Source organism: Mesoplodon densirostris, chromosome 11 (genome assembly GCF_025265405.1).
Source record: "Mesoplodon densirostris isolate mMesDen1 chromosome 11, mMesDen1 primary haplotype, whole genome shotgun sequence".
Classification (NCBI taxonomy): Eukaryota; Metazoa; Chordata; class Mammalia; order Artiodactyla; family Ziphiidae; genus Mesoplodon; species Mesoplodon densirostris.
Genome location: NC_082671.1, coordinates 70,611,059 through 70,626,594, shown reverse-complemented (window position 1 = coordinate 70,626,594; position 15,536 = coordinate 70,611,059).

The following is a 15,536-nucleotide window of genomic DNA, read 5'->3' as shown; positions in this document are numbered from 1 at the left end:
AGGCCACAATCAGCAGAGAGGATGCAGCAAACCCAGTCTGGGAGGTCAAGAGAGGCTTCTTGGAGGAGGGGGCCCTGGAGCTGAGGAGGAACTAGCTAGACTAAGAGGGTGGAGAGAGTATTCGAGGTCAAATGAACATCACATTCAAAGGCACTAGATGGGAAAGGAAAACCCATTTGGGGACAGAGCAGCTGGGTTTGGCTGGAGTTTGGAGTGCGTACAGGGATCCAAAATGAGGCCAGAGGAACAGGCCAGAGCTAGAATAGAATTCAATCTGCAAGGAGGGTGGGGACCCTGCGTCCAAGCTCTAGCTTCATTCTTCTTTTTTAAAAATATTTATTTATTTATTTGGTTGCACTGGGTCTCAGTCGCAGCTTGTGGGCTCCTCAGTTGCGGCTCGAGGGCTCCTTAGTTGCCGCTCACCGGCTCCTTGGTTGCGGCATGTGAATTCTTAGTTGTGGCATGCGTGTGGGATTTAGTTCCCTGACCAGGGATCAAACCTGGGCCCCCTGCATTGGGAGCTCAGAGTCTTAACCACTGCACCACCAGGGAAGTCCCTCTAGCTTCATTCTTAACCCAGTGGGAAGCCATTGGGGAGTTTTAGGTGGGCCGTGCCCTGGCTCAGGACGGAGGTCTGGGCAAAGACGGGGCTGTGGGCAACATCAGCACAAGGGGTTGGTGAAGGCTCTGAGTTGGTCTCAGGGTGGCAAGTAGCAGGGTGGGGGGCAGGGGGTTGGAGAGGAGGACAGGACCCTAAGGAAGAGCAGTAAGTAGGTTCCCAGCAACCGGAGGGAGTGGATGCTTTGAGAAGGGAGTGGCTGACTGGGTCTGGGAGAAAAGGCCCACCAAGGGCCCACTGAATTTCGTCAGGCCACAGAGGGTGGGGAGCCATGAGGGGAACAGAGGCTGTGAGGGGAGGACAGAGAAGTTTTGTCACTTCCTTGTCACCTTTACTCTTTATACCTTGTCAGACTTTACTCTGGCTCCTTTTTCTAAGGCCTAGAGCTTCAGTCACCCCAGGCCCACCCCATCCAGGGGCTCTGGGACCATCTCACCCTCAGCTCCAGGGACCTGCAGCTCCTCTGGGAAGGGGGGGCAATGTCACCTCAGAAGGCACTAATGATGCAGACCCTCCCCTCCCCGTCCCACGATGCCTGAGAGAGGCAGGATGAGGAAGGAGTAAGGGCTGAGGTCAGTGGCGGGGGGTAAGGGGACCAAGACAGCCCTTCATCCGTATCCTAGCTCCTAGCTCTGAAAACTTGGGCAAGTTATATAAATTTTCTGTGCCTCAGTTTCCTCATCTGTAAAATGGGGATAGTAGTGCATACCCCGCAGGAGCGTTGTGAAGCTCAAAAATGAGCCAATACATATAAAATGCTGAGAAGAGTGCCTGGGACAGAGTAAAATGCAAGTAAAATGTTAGTTGTTCTTATTGTGGTGGGTGGTTGTTATTGTTATGGGGTGGTGATGAGAATTAAGTGAAATGATGGAAGTAAAATGCATGGCATGGGGCCCAGAATACAGTAAGTGTTTCAAAAACAGGAGCTATTATTATTATCAGTCAGAAGTCAGCTGGCTGTCCCTGCCCCCTGCCATTCCCAGGAGATCTGGTTAAACTTGGTCCAAACACCGACTCCATGGCCTGTGAGAATCCAGGCCTCTTCCTCCCATTTTGGCAGATTCCCACTTGTCAATTTTCAGGGCGTCCTGAGACTTCCCTTCTCTTGGGGTGGGATGTGTTGCCAGGTACAAAGCCAGCCCCCTTCAGGGGCTCTATGATAAATCCTCTGGAAAAGAGTGTCCTATTAGCAAGCTCTCACCAACTTGCCCCTGCGCCGTCTCGACCCCAGCAGGTGTGGGCAGCTGGCAGTCTGGGAGGAGCCCAGCGTGGCCATGGGGTATGTCTCTCCTCCTCCCCACCAAGCCCTGGGGTAGCTGGCTACCCCTTTGCCACCCTTGGATGCTACTGCTTATCTTTGTCCCCAAGCCCATGCCTCATTCTGCATCTTCCCCAGTCCCCAGCCTCTGATTTTCCCCCTTGCATCCAATCTGCACACCACCAGTGTGGGTTTTCTAAAACAGGGTTTTCCCTTTGTGAAACCCTGCTCTGAGCCCCTAGGATCAAGTACTGGCACATGAGCCCCTGCCCCTTCAGGATCCCTGGGCTCTGGGTTTCCACTCCACGAAGGCACCTGCAGCTCCTAAGGGTGCCCAGCCAGGCACTGGTCTGTCCTCACCCTTCTCCTCCACATGCACCTGCCCACTCCCCGCCCCTCCTCTGGGAGACCCAGTAGAGTCAGGACTCAGATCGGTCATCACCTGCCACCTCCAAGATCCCCCAGATGGGGCTAGATGCCTGCTCTGGCTTCCACAGCCCTTCTACTTGACATGTTCTCTCCACATGGCTCCCCCAGACTGTGAGCCCCCCAAGCCAGGGACCAGCTCTGATTCACTTCTGTTTCCCTAGGACCCAGCACAGAACACATGGAGTCTCGGTATGATGTATGTTTGTTGATTGACTTACTGACTGACTGACTGACTGACTGACTGACTGGAAGTGAATGACTACCCAGCCAGGTGCCCTCCAGACAGGGCACAGCCTCAGCCTCAGCCTCAGCCTCACTCCCGCGCCAAAGGGCAAAGGGCTGGGTCTCCCCGTAAATCAGCCTGGAAGCCCAGCAACCAGCCTGAGGTGCTAGGAGCTAATGGCAGTTTCTGGCACGTGACTGTAACTGTGAGTCACCCCTGTCATCCCAGGGTCCCATCTGACTTTACAAGCGGACTCTGAGGCCCGGGAAAGGAGGAGGTCACATTGAGGGAGCTCCTGCCATGAGCAAAAACTTTTAGACAACAACTCTTTGAAGTGCTGAGCCCATTTACAGAGGAGGAAACTGAGGATCAGAGACGGGACATGACTCACCAAGCTGAATAATTTAGTGAGTCACATCACGGCATGTCTGGCTCCAGCGCCCAAATCTTCTTACTCAGGCCACCTGCCCAAACAGAAAGATATCTACCTTTTATGGAGCGCTTAGTGTGTGCCACTTCCTGGAACAGGCATTTGCATTCATTATCTCCTTTAGTCCCCTGAACAGCCCAGTGAGGGAGGTGCGCAGTTACCTCCATTTTATAGGTGAGGGGGCTGGGACTCAGTAGCGCAGAAGTCACAGAGCTGGAGTCCAGGTCCGTGGGTCTCATAGCACCTGGGGCTTTCCAAGCTGACCAAGGTCTTCTCATTGGAAACTGCCCAGAGACCAGGTGCCCTGGGTCCCTTCCTTGGGGTATAGGTTTGGAGGGAGGTCTGGGTGCACCTCTGTTGGGCTGACTTGGATGAGTCACCTCCACACTCCTGTCTCAGTTTCCCTAGTTAAGCAGATCAAGAGCTTCCTCCCAAGGGGGCTAGGAAGGCCGGAGGCCCCTAAAAAGGGCAAGAAGGTGCCTGAATTGTTGCCCCTTCACCATCCTGCAGCTCCAGTCTCCCCCCTGCGTCACAAGGGGTGCCAATCACACCTTCTTCTCAAAGTCCCTGGGCTCTTGCAGTGTGGATCCCTGCCTGGACCTCCAACCCCACTCCCTGAACTCCCAAACCAGACCCTCCCCAGCTCTGGGCACCCTGGACCCAGTCGGCCACTCTCTCCAAGCTCCCTTGTGGTTCCTGGTTCCTGGTTCAACAAGGTCAGTGGCCATCTCTGTGTCTCCATCTCCCCCATCAGGGCAGGGCATGGAGCCTGCATCCCAAAGATGCTCATTTGGCTTGGCCACCCACTGGCCCGGTGACCTCAGTGGAGGCATCTCTAGCTTCAAGAGGGGGGCAGCTGGCTGCACTGGCCAAGCAGGTGTGAAAGGTGACTCATGGTGGGCACACTTCACCAGCAGTGTGACATTGCTGCATTGCTGACAAGGAGCCGAGATGGCCCTGCCGAGAGACCTTCACCTGGGACCCAGCTGGCGGTGACCCTCGGGACTCCAGTGGATTCTCACGTTCTCCCGTTTCCTTAGGAAGACAGGTTTGGAGGTATCTCTGGCCCCACGCCCAGGGTCCCCCCATAACCCAGGCCCCAACCTCAGGCATCCTCTCTCCCCTTCACTCCCTCCTTCATTGATCCATTCATTCAGTCAAAGTCTGTGCCTGTACGAGAACATTCATGGCCACATTGGGAGTAGGAAGTGTTTAATAAATTCCCCACCATGTGTGCCAAGCAGTTATAAAAAGCAGTGAGGACGTTCTTTTTTTTTTTTTTTTTTTGCGGTGCGCAGGCCTCTCATTGATGCGGCCTCTCCCGTTGCAGAGCACAGGCTCCGGACATACAGGCTCAACGGCCATGGCTCACGGGCCCAGCCGCTCCGCGGCATGTGGTATTTTGCCGGACCGAGGCACGAACCTGTGTCCCCTGCCTCGGCAAGCGGACTCTCAACCACTGCACCACCAGGGAAGCCCTGTGAGGACGTTCTTACATGCTGATGCGGAGAGATCTCCAAGATGTGCTGTAAAGTGAGCAAAGCAAGGTGCAGATCTGGGTGTGGGGCATGCCACTATTTATGTAAAAGAAGAGGAATAGGGCTTCCCTGGTGGTGCAGTGGTTAAGAACCCACCTGCCAATGCAGGGGACACGGGTTGGAGCCCTGGTCCGGGAAGATCCCACATGCCACGGAGCAACCTAGCCCGTGCGCCACAACTACTGAGCCTGCGTGCTGCAACTACCGAAGACCGCGCACCTAGAGCCTGTGCTCCACAACAAGAGAAGCCACCGCAATGAGAAGCCCTCACACTGCAACGATGAGTAGCCCCCGCTCGCCGCAACTAGAGAAACGCTGCGCGCAGCAACGAAGACCCAACGCAGCCAAAAATAAATAAAATAGATAAATAAATGCAAAAATACAAAAAAGAGAGAGAGAGAGAGAAATAACAGCAGGTATGGTTGGCGTTCGTACTTAGAGATGCTCAAAACCTCTCTGGAAGGAGTCACGCGCATGCACACGCTCACGCACACGTGTGTGCACCCACACACATGCATGCACATGCACTCACACAGCGTGAGAAAACACAGGGGGAAGGGGGCCCTGGACATGCAAGAATCTGGAACAGCAGTTGCCTCTGGAGCGGGCTGGAGGGTGAGTGACAGAGGTGGAGGGATGCTTATTTCAATGTTAGATGCTTTTCTGAATTGTTTCCCAGGGGCGTGTGAAAGCTAATCGCAAATAAATAAAAGCTTAAAAAATAATAAAATTGCCCCAAAGAAACATGGTATGGGAACGACAGAGCTGACGCCAAGCCTGGGGTTCAATTTCTGGTTCTGCTGCGTACGTGCTCCACTCACCCTCTGAGACCTCGATTGATAAATGGGATTCAGTGAGGTCACGAGGGCCCGCTTCCGCTCACGCCAGTCACGCTAGTCTGCGGCCGTGCCCACCAAGTGGCAGCTGTTATCATTGCTGTTAATGTCCCGGTCAGACCTGTTCCAGACACCTGAGTGACACAGATGTGAAGGACACACCCTCACCCTGACCGAAGACAGCGCCAGGGAGGGCCAGTGTTGCAACTGACCCAGCCAGAGGAGCCAGGGCCGCCTGGGGGAAAAGGTGACACCCACACTGAGTCTCCGGGGATACGTAGGCGTCACCAGGAGACAAAGGCGGAGAAGGGCGCTCCAGGCTGGGGGAGCAGGGCAGGCACACCTGGAGCTATGCCCCGTAAACAGAGTTGTAGACGCGTGCTGTCATGAGCACCTGTGTGCACTCCTGCCCCGTACTGTTCACTCCCACACATGCCCCCCTGCTCACAGGTCCAGCCTGCAGCAGGTGTCCACACATGCTCCAGGGGCTTGCAGGTGGGCCGAGCGTGGAGGCAGCTTGAGGCTCAGGGGTGCGGGCTGGGGACAGACTGCTGACTACCTGTGTGACCCCAGGCAAGTCACTTAACCTCTCTGGGCCTCAGTTTCCTCACTTCTAACATGGGGATAATAACAATACTGACCTCGTCAGGATGTGGTAAGGATTAAATGAGGCAGTGCCTGTAGGGTACTGAGAACACTATTCAATACATATTCACTGTTATGATTCCTAAAACACGCTCACTGATACATTAGTATCATTACACTGTGTTCATATTTCATAGACTATGTTAATGTTTTACTAAATGCATGCCTCGTGGCATGCATTTCTATGTATCTTATGTATGCATACACACAAGCCTGCTCAGCCACCAAGGGACCTGGAGTTCTTTGGGTACAGCTGGAACCAGCTTTTTCACCACTTTTATTTTGTCCCATCTAAGTTTTAAAAATTGTTATTTAGGGCTTCCCTGGTGGCGCAGTGGTTGAGAGTCCACCTGCCGATGCAGGGGACACAGGTTCGTGCCCCGGTCTGGGAGGATCCCACATGCCGCGGAGCGGCTGGGCCCGTGAGCCATGACCGCTGAGCCTGCGCGTCCGGAGCCTGTGCTCCGCAACGGGAAAGGCCACAGCAGTGAGAGGCCTGCGTACCGCAAAAAAAAAAAAAAAAAAAAATTGTTATTAAAAAAAAACATTGTTATTTACTATACAAGTGAAGTATGTTAATTTTTGAAAGTAAGAAAAAGCAGATGAGGTAAAAGAAAAAAGAATCATCAGTAAGCCTACTTCCTAGAAGCTAAACTTAAGTTGTTGAATATCCTGTCAGACTGTTTTGTAATCCTATGTTTACACATAACCACTCATACTTATACTTCTTTTAATGTAACATGTATATACCTTTCATCGGATCACACTACACATAGGCTACTTGAGCACCTCAAAATGCTAAAAAGTCCCCCGCTGAAATATAACTTTTACCTTTTGACATATCAACGTCTCTTCATGCCAACAAATTGGAGAACTCCACCATCATTCTTACTGGAACGATAAGACCAAGATTTATTCTGCAGGTCCCTCTCTGTTTCACATATAAGTATTTTCCATTTTTCTAGGGTTAAAAAGTAATGCTGCAGGGACTTCCCTGGTGGTCCAGTGGTTAAGACTACGCACTCCCAATGCAGGGGGCCTGGGTTCGATCCCTGGTTAGGGAACTAGATCCCGCCTGCCCCAAGGAAGATCCCACACACGGCAGCGAAGATCCCATGTGCCACAACTAAGACCCAGCGCAGCCAAATAAATAAATTAATAAATTAAAAAAAAATGCTACAGTGAACATCCTTGTACAGAAACATTTGTGTGAATTTCTGGTCATTTCCTTAGGCTAGATTCCTCTAAGTGGACCTCTTCCATGTTTTAAAAGTTCTGGTCTCTCAAACAACCTACATTCAGAAATAAGAGATTCCTCCGTTTAAAAAAATTAAGGAAAGCCATATGGAGCTGACAGTCAAAGCTTTGCAGGAGCAAATCCGCTGTTCCCACATTGAATTGACATAAATCTTAGCCCAAAGTAGAGACACAACACATTGGTGAGTCTCTGCCGCCTTATTGTGGGCAAACACATCATTTCCATCCAGGTGATGAGATACCAACAATGATGATAACAACTAATGCTTAAACTGTGCTGAGTACGTGTCTGGCACTCTTCTGAGTGATGTATATATAATCATATCACATTATAATATATATAATACTATAGATGTTATATATAATATGACATATAATTTGTTATAAATATATTACATATACACATATATATTTATACACATATATATACATTCAGTCTTCATGAAAACTCTATGAGGTAGGTGCCACTATTATCCCCAGTTTAAAGGGGGAGGAAATTGAGACACAGAAGGGTCAGCTTGCCCAGAACCTCGTACCTGTAAGTGGTAAAGCTGGGATTTAAACCCAGACAACATGGATCTATGGTGCTTGGACCTCACCACCATGCTAGACTTTGTGGACTTCTAGTGGGTCAGTGAGGTCCTCCCAACCCTGAGTTTATAGGAGAGAGTACGTGAACCCAGAGAGGGTTACCAAACTATTTTAGGCCACACAGCAGTTTCAGGGGCTTCTCCCACCCACACTGTCTCCTAAGGTGTGTTTAAACACCTTCAGTGTGCATGGGAAAAGTTTCCTGAACCTTTCCAGAGAAGCTGCAGCGACCCAGAGTTTATACCCCCTCGTTCCTGGGAGCAGCACTTTGCTCTCCACCCCAGCCAGCACCAAAGCATGTTTTGAGCACTTGCAGGGAGTGATGCCAGCTGTGTTTGGGCCCCATTTGGGCATGGCCCTCGCCAGAGAGCAGCCAGGCCCAGTATGCGGGCCCTCCTCACCATCCTGGGCATACCAGCTTCGGTTCCAGGTTCCTTTAGCCGCTGGTGCTGGGCAGGGTACCAGTTAGGGTATCTGAGAATGCGGTGCATGGAGTAGAAAAATAATATTTACCCATCTATCTAGGCACTTTCCAGATATAAGAGATTGTGATTCCAATATTTTAGAATTCAACATAAGTGAGAATTCTAGTATGAGGACTGAATTCTTAGCTTCCATAATTTCTCTGAATTCTTTGATTCTAGAAGTCTTTGCCCTTCATTCCCAAAAGCTGTGGCCAAGGAAGGCCAGTGCTCCTTCCCCGGGGCAGTCAAGGAGTGGCTGCCTAGAAAACATCAAAGTGCTGGAAGGCAGCTGGTTTCGGTCTCTCAGAGGGAAGGGGCCGCGATCTATGTACTTTGCCATCTTTTCCTGGAAACTCTGGTTTTGTTTGTGTTGCGTGTTGCTCCCAAGACGCCCTAGTCCCCCCTGCCCCCACCCAGGGACCCCTTTTTATCTCCTCGTCCAGGCAGCTCTTGCTCACGTGAAGGGCCCCGAGGTCAAGCTCAGCTGACCATTTCGATAGCAGAGCTCGTGCCCCGAGGTTAGGAAAACGATTGCTGCTGATGTTGGGGGTTACTGCTTTTGAAAAAATAAACACAAACAGACCCTCCACGTGCCCTGGGCTTCAACAGCGGGGCCTGCACTGAGTGGCAGAAACAGGGTCTTGGATTTGGGTTGGGGTGATCCCGGCTTCTCCCAGACTCCCACCTCTGGGGGCTTCTATGACCCTCCAGGCTGTGGCTGCCCATCCAACACTTGCTGGAAAAGACACAAGCCCTGAGTGTTAGGGAGGATGGACAGGCAAGTCCGGCAAGGAAGCGGTCCCAGAGCAGTGCTAACGGGGAGACTCGGGTAACGTCACAGGCAGAGCGAGGACTGGGACTCCGTCTCCTTGACACCACCCAGGTGTGAGAGCTAAGCTCTGCAACTAGGGTCCTGGTTTGGCCTCATCCTGGCCCTGATGTGGGATGAGGGGTTGAGTAGAAAGGACTGGGCCAGGGGTCTGGAGTGGGGCCGGGGCCAGGGCAGTGCAGGCAGCACACGGCGTGACCTGTGTGTGTCCCCCAGACAGGCCTGCAAAGGGTCTCTAGCCCAGAGGTGCTGAGGGCAGAGGAGAGCAGGAGCAGGCTGGGGGACACGCAGGACCAGAGCCAAGGTCAGCCTCACCAGGCTGCACATCCTGCCTCTCACTCAGACGCTGGGCTGAGAATGGGCTATGCCTCTGCACTCACTTGGCCTTGAACACTTTTCCTCCAACTTATTCTGTACATTTTTAAACCTACAGATGAGCTGCAAGAATAGTCCAATAGGGACTTCCCTGGTGGTCCAGTGGTTAAGGCTCCGTGCTTCCACTGCAGGGGGCACGGGTTCGATCCCTGGTTGGGGAACTAAGATCCTGCATGCTGCACAGCCGTGCAGCACGGCAAAAATAAATAAATAAAACTTTACCAAAAAAAATAGTCCGATAAATTTCCATGTATCCTTTGCCCAGGCTCACCAACGGTCATGATTTTGCCACCCTTGCTTTCTCTCTGGTGTTCTCTGTTGACACCTCTGTCTACATATATACAAATCTGTAAACCAATACTTCTGTCTAAGTACATATATTTTGCTCAATGATCTGAGTTGCAGACATCATGACACTCCCTCAGCCCTTCAGCATCCATCTTTTAAGTTAAAGGACATTCATCCACAAGACCACAATCTAATGAGCGCATTCCAGAAATGGAACGCAGGTGCAACGTTATCTAATATACAGCCCACATTCAAACTTCCTCAACTGTTTCAATAACGTCTTTTAGAACTTGTTCTTTTTTAGATCCAAGGTCCATCCAGGAACACGTACAACATTTAGTTGGGTCTCTCTTGTCTCCTGTAATCTGGGACATGTCTCTGCCTTTATAGTCTTTCATGACTTTAATATTTTTGGAGGGTCCAGGCCAGGCGTCTTATAACATGTCCCTCGGTTTGAGTTTGTCCAGTTCTTTTCTCATGATTAGATCCAGGTTGAGTTTGAATAATTCAAGGACTTTGAGTCCTAGTGGCAAACTGTTATCCAAACACGTTGATCTAATGTCCACTCCTGCGAGCAAGGGAAAGGAGTGGCCGACTCACTCCCAGCACTGTTACCATTTCTAAAAATCTTAGTTAGGGAAGTCCCTGGCAGCCCAGTGGTTAAGACTCCGTGCTTTCACTGCCAGGGCCCTGGGTTTGATCCCTGGTCTGGGAACTAAGATCCTGATCCTACAAGCCGTGTGGCGTGACCAAAAAAAAAAAAAAAAAACCTTAGTTAAACTGAAAGGTGAAAAATATGACATTGCTGTTGTTTAAAGCTGCACATCTTGGCTTACGTATGAGATCAAATTAGCTGGTATTTACTTGTCTATAATTTATCTGTTTATGTACTGTCTCTCACTGTGGTGTTACCATTTTTCTCCTAAGGATTTGTAACACTATTCTATATGCTATAAATACTTACTGTTCATCATACTTACTCTTAAGGGTTTTTTAAAATATTTTTTTTGCCTTTTCCTCATATGTATGTTTTTGACATTATGAAGGTTCTTTATTATAAAAGTAATACATGCTTATGGTACTTCCCTGGTGGCACAGTTGTTAAGAATCTGCCCACCAATGCAGGTGACATGGGTTCGAACCCTGGTCCGGGAAGATCCCACATGCCATGGAGCAACTAAGCCCATGCACCACAACTACTGAGCCTGTGCTCTAGAGCCCGCGAGCCATGACTATCGAGCCCGTGTGCCACAACTACTGAAGCCCGTGCGCCTAGAGCCCATACTCCACAACAAGAGAAGCCACTGCAGTGAGAAGCCCGCACACTGCAACGAAGAGTAGCCCCTACTCGATGCAACTAGAGAAAAGCCCACGTGCAGCAACAAAGACCCAATGCAGCCCAAAATAAAAAATAAATAAATTAATTAATTTTTTAAAAAAGTGATACATGCTTATTGTTTAAAAAATTAAAACAATATGGAAGTGTAAAAGTAAAAAGTAAAAGCCTGCCATGACCCAATTCCACTTCTCAGAGAAAACTGGCAATAATAACGTGGACATATGCACACACATCCACAGCCCACTTGTCTAGCCTGGAAAACAATCCCCTCATCACAGTGCAGCGTGGTTGTTTTTTTAAACCATCTCTCATGCACCCTCATGCATTTATTGGTAAGAAGCCCAGCATCTCCCTCTCGAGGTCTCTTCCAGAATAGTCTGAGATTCCCAGGGGCTCCTCCATCCAAAGGAGGCCGGTCCCACTCCTATAAGGCCCAGCCTGCCTGCTGGTGAGCTCCGAGGTTACAGCCCTCTCGTTCATACCAGGAGCTCAGTCCTTGCTCCCTGAAGTGGGAATGATGCCAGAATGGGGGGAGGGGAGGGCCCAGCATGGCTTCCAGCCCAAGCCACACATGGTGTCTGTCTGCCTCACAACGTCCATATCCCGTTTCCCACAGAGTGAGTTCCCTCTTTGGGGGCATAGGTGTCCTCTTTGCCAGATGACCTTGGTCAGGACTATCCCAGTGGGTCAGATGGCAGCTAATCTTACTGACCTGTATAGGGCAGGGCTTGGAGCCCAGAGCTCATTCCTCCCAGGGCTCCCCGGGACAGCCACAAGTTTGCCCATCTAGTCCTCAGATTAAGGGAGGGGAAGCTTTGAGTTGATTAAGAGCCTGGAGTCAGACCCCTTTAGACAAGTTCCTTCCCCCTCTGTCAAAGGAAGTGACAATAACAGCACCAGATCCAACTGCATTAGTACCTATCAGTAGAGCACTGACCACAGTGCCGGGCGCACAGTAACTGCCCCATAAATGTGAACTATTGTTATCCATATATACCTGGATGGAGCTCCCTAACTTCCCTATTTTATAAAAACGAGATCCCCATGCATATTTTTTCTCAGCTTGCTTTTCTGAATTGGTGTACTGCAGACACATTCCAAGTCTGCACTTGCAGCCTCCTCTCTTGTGTAAGAGCCACATGGCCTCCCAAAGGATGGTGCCCATGCAGGAGGTTATCTCTAAGAATCAAAACCCTCAGCCTTTGCCTTGGTGATGTCTCTGTTGCTTTAAATCTTAGGAAATTAGTTAAAGTTTAGTTCAGCTAGATCAGTTAAAGTTTAACCGTGAAGCTATCACCTGCAGTTTCATTCCTTTGTCATGGAGTGTGTGTTTGTCTTTCTGTCCATCATTTGGCTTTCAACCCATGTGGGACTTCGATTATTTTCCTAACTTGGGAGAAGTGGGTGAGAGATCAGCTTCCAAGGCATGAGGTTGTAAGCGATGAGGAGGGACCGGGAGAGCTGCCAGCTAGGGCAGGAAAGGGGAAGCCCACGAGGAAGGGTCCTGGTGTCAGACTCCATGCCATCACCATCCTTGCTTCTGCTCCAGGAACTTGGGAATTTTTCTGGTTGCTCCCTCACCTCCAACAAGGAACCCTTTAGGGAGTCCTGTGGACTTGTCATCCTAAATATTCCTCACATCGGCCCCTTCTTCCGGCCTCCGCTGCCACCTCTTTAGCTCAGTACTCGGCTTGCTGAGATGGCCCGTAATGGTCTCGCCACCCTCATGCTGCCCTTCCCAAATCCGTCATCCAAACTGCAGCTTGTGAGAAGCAGTTGTCTCAACCAGGTAAAGCTGAGGCTGCACATATTACACCAGGACACTTGGAGGAGGAAAGTCACAGCAACACTGTCTGGAAAGCAAGAGGCTGGAAACAACCTAAATATCCAACCCAAACAGTAGTGTATTCATTTCCTAAGGCTGCTGAAACAAATTGTCCCAAATCTGGTGGCTTAAAACAGCACAAATTTATTACCTTACAGTTCTGGAGGTCAGAAGTCCTAAAAGGGTCTCACTGAGCTAAAATCAGGTGTCGTCAGGTGTGTGTTCCTTCTGGAGGCTCTGGGGAGGATCTGGGTTTTGCCTTTCCCACCTTCCAGAGGCGCCTGCACTCCTTGGCTTGTGGGCTCTTTCCATCTCAAAAGCCCACAGTGGTCCACTCTTTCACGACACCATCTCTCTGGTTCCTACTCTTTTGCCTCCCTCTTCCCCCACTCAAGGACCTTTGTGATTACATTGGCGCCCCCTGGGTAATCCAGGGTAATCTCTCATCTCAAGGTCAGCAACCTTAACTCCATCTGCAACCATAATCCGTCCTTGCCATGTGACAGAGCATACACACGGGTTCCAGGGATGAGGGCACAGACAGGTCTGGGAGCCATCTATCCAAGTAGCACGGAGATAAACTGCAGCCTCTTCCTACAGTGGAACATACTACATTCTGAGAGAGATTCACTGTGAAGCTGGCCTCGCTGGAGCCTTAGGGTCTCTGCCTTGCCCAAGTCCCTTGCAAGGCCCTGAGAGGGATCCTCGCAATATGGGTCAGACAGTTCATTAATAAAAGTATATTTCTGGATTTCATGATCTTTGTGGTATTTATTAGCTTTTTTTAAAAAAATATGATTTGTTGTGAGTTCTTTTCTCATTCTAAATATAAACTCACTTTTTACCTAATATTCTACTACTGTATTTTTTATTTATTGGCCACTCCCATGTGGTTTGTGGAGTCTTAGTTCCCTGACCTGGGCCCTCAGCAGTGAAGGTGTGGAGTCCTAACCATTGGACTGCCGAGAAATTCCCTATCATTGCATTTTTTAAAAAAGGACTTCAAAAATTGTATAAATGTTAGGTCCTACAAAACCAGTATGTGCTCTGATCACTGAGCAATAGCTGCTTGCACCAACATGACGACTTTCAAAAATACACTGAGTGAAAGAAGCAAGTCACAGAAAAAAATACCCATGATATGCTTCCATTTGTATACAGTCCAAAACCAGGCAAAACTAAGCTATACAGTAGTGTATGGGGTTAAGTTCATATAGGAAAACTATAAAGAAAAAGGAGAGAATTGTTTTACAGAATTCCAGGATAGAGGTCATGGAGATATGGTTAGGGAGGGGGACACAGGGGGCTTCCGAGGGACTGATGATGATTCTCATGTTAACTTGAGCAAGGGAAACAGTTGTCTCCATATTGGTTTTAGAATTGTATTACATTGCATAATCTCTTGCATGGATGATGTATGTCATAATTTAAATTTTTATTTTAAAATAACTGGGTTAATTATTTTAAGAAACAAAATTTTAAGCTTAAAATTCTGTAGTGGCTTCTGAGTGCACTCAGAGCAAAATCTACACCCCTTGCCATGGCTTAAAGCCGCACGTGCTCCAGCCAGCTCTTCAGTCTCATGGCATCTCCCTCCACACTCCTCATCTGTCTCCATCCAGCCACACAGCCTCCCCTGGCACTTGATGTACATAAGCCCACTTGTGACCCCCTTCCCAGGCCCCAATTCTCATCCTTATCTGCGCTTGACACAATCACAATTTGTAATGATATCAATGCTGTCTGCCCAGTGGACTCTGAGCCCCATGAGACCAAGCTGGGTCTGTTCTGTTCACACCTGGCACTCAGCCAAAGTAGAGGGTCCTTAAATGGGGGAAGAGGGAGGTAGAAGATCTCTCTCCTTGAACTCCAGACTCAGGATTCTTCCATTTACCTGACTTCTCAGCATCTCCACTCACACATCCGGGAGGCATCTCAAACCTAACCCGGCCAGAACTCTCAAACCCTCAGTCTTCCCTGCCTCAGTTAATGACAGCTCCATCTTCGCTTGTTCAGGCCCAAATCCGTGGGGTCCTCCTGGGACCTGACCACTTCCCATCCCCTCCACTGCTGCTACCTGGGCCAGACCACCACGATCGCTCCCCTGGATTACTGCACCAGCCTCCCAAGCCTCTTCTGTCCTTGCCCTCTGCAGCTTCTTTTCCACACAGTAGCCAGAGTTGACTATGATTAACTATTTTTTAAAATAAATTTATTTATTTTTGGCTGCTCTGGGTCTTCGTTGCTGCGCACGGGCTTTCTCTAGTTGCGGCAAGCGGGGGCTACTCTTCGTTGCGGTGCGCAAGCTTCTCATGGCGGTGGCTTCTCTTGTTGCAGAACACGGGCTCTAGGTGTGTGGGCTTCAGTAGTTGCAGCACGTGGGCTCGGTAGTTGTGGCTTGCGGGCTATAGAGTGCAGGCTCAGTAGTTGTGGCACACAGGCTTAATTGCTCTGCAGCATGTGGGATTTTCCCGGACCAGGGCTAGAAACGGTGTTCCCTGCATTGGCAGGCGGATTCTTAACCACTGCGCCACCAGGGAAGTCCTATGATTAACTATTGCCTGGGTCCCACCGTGTCCCACCTCTGCTC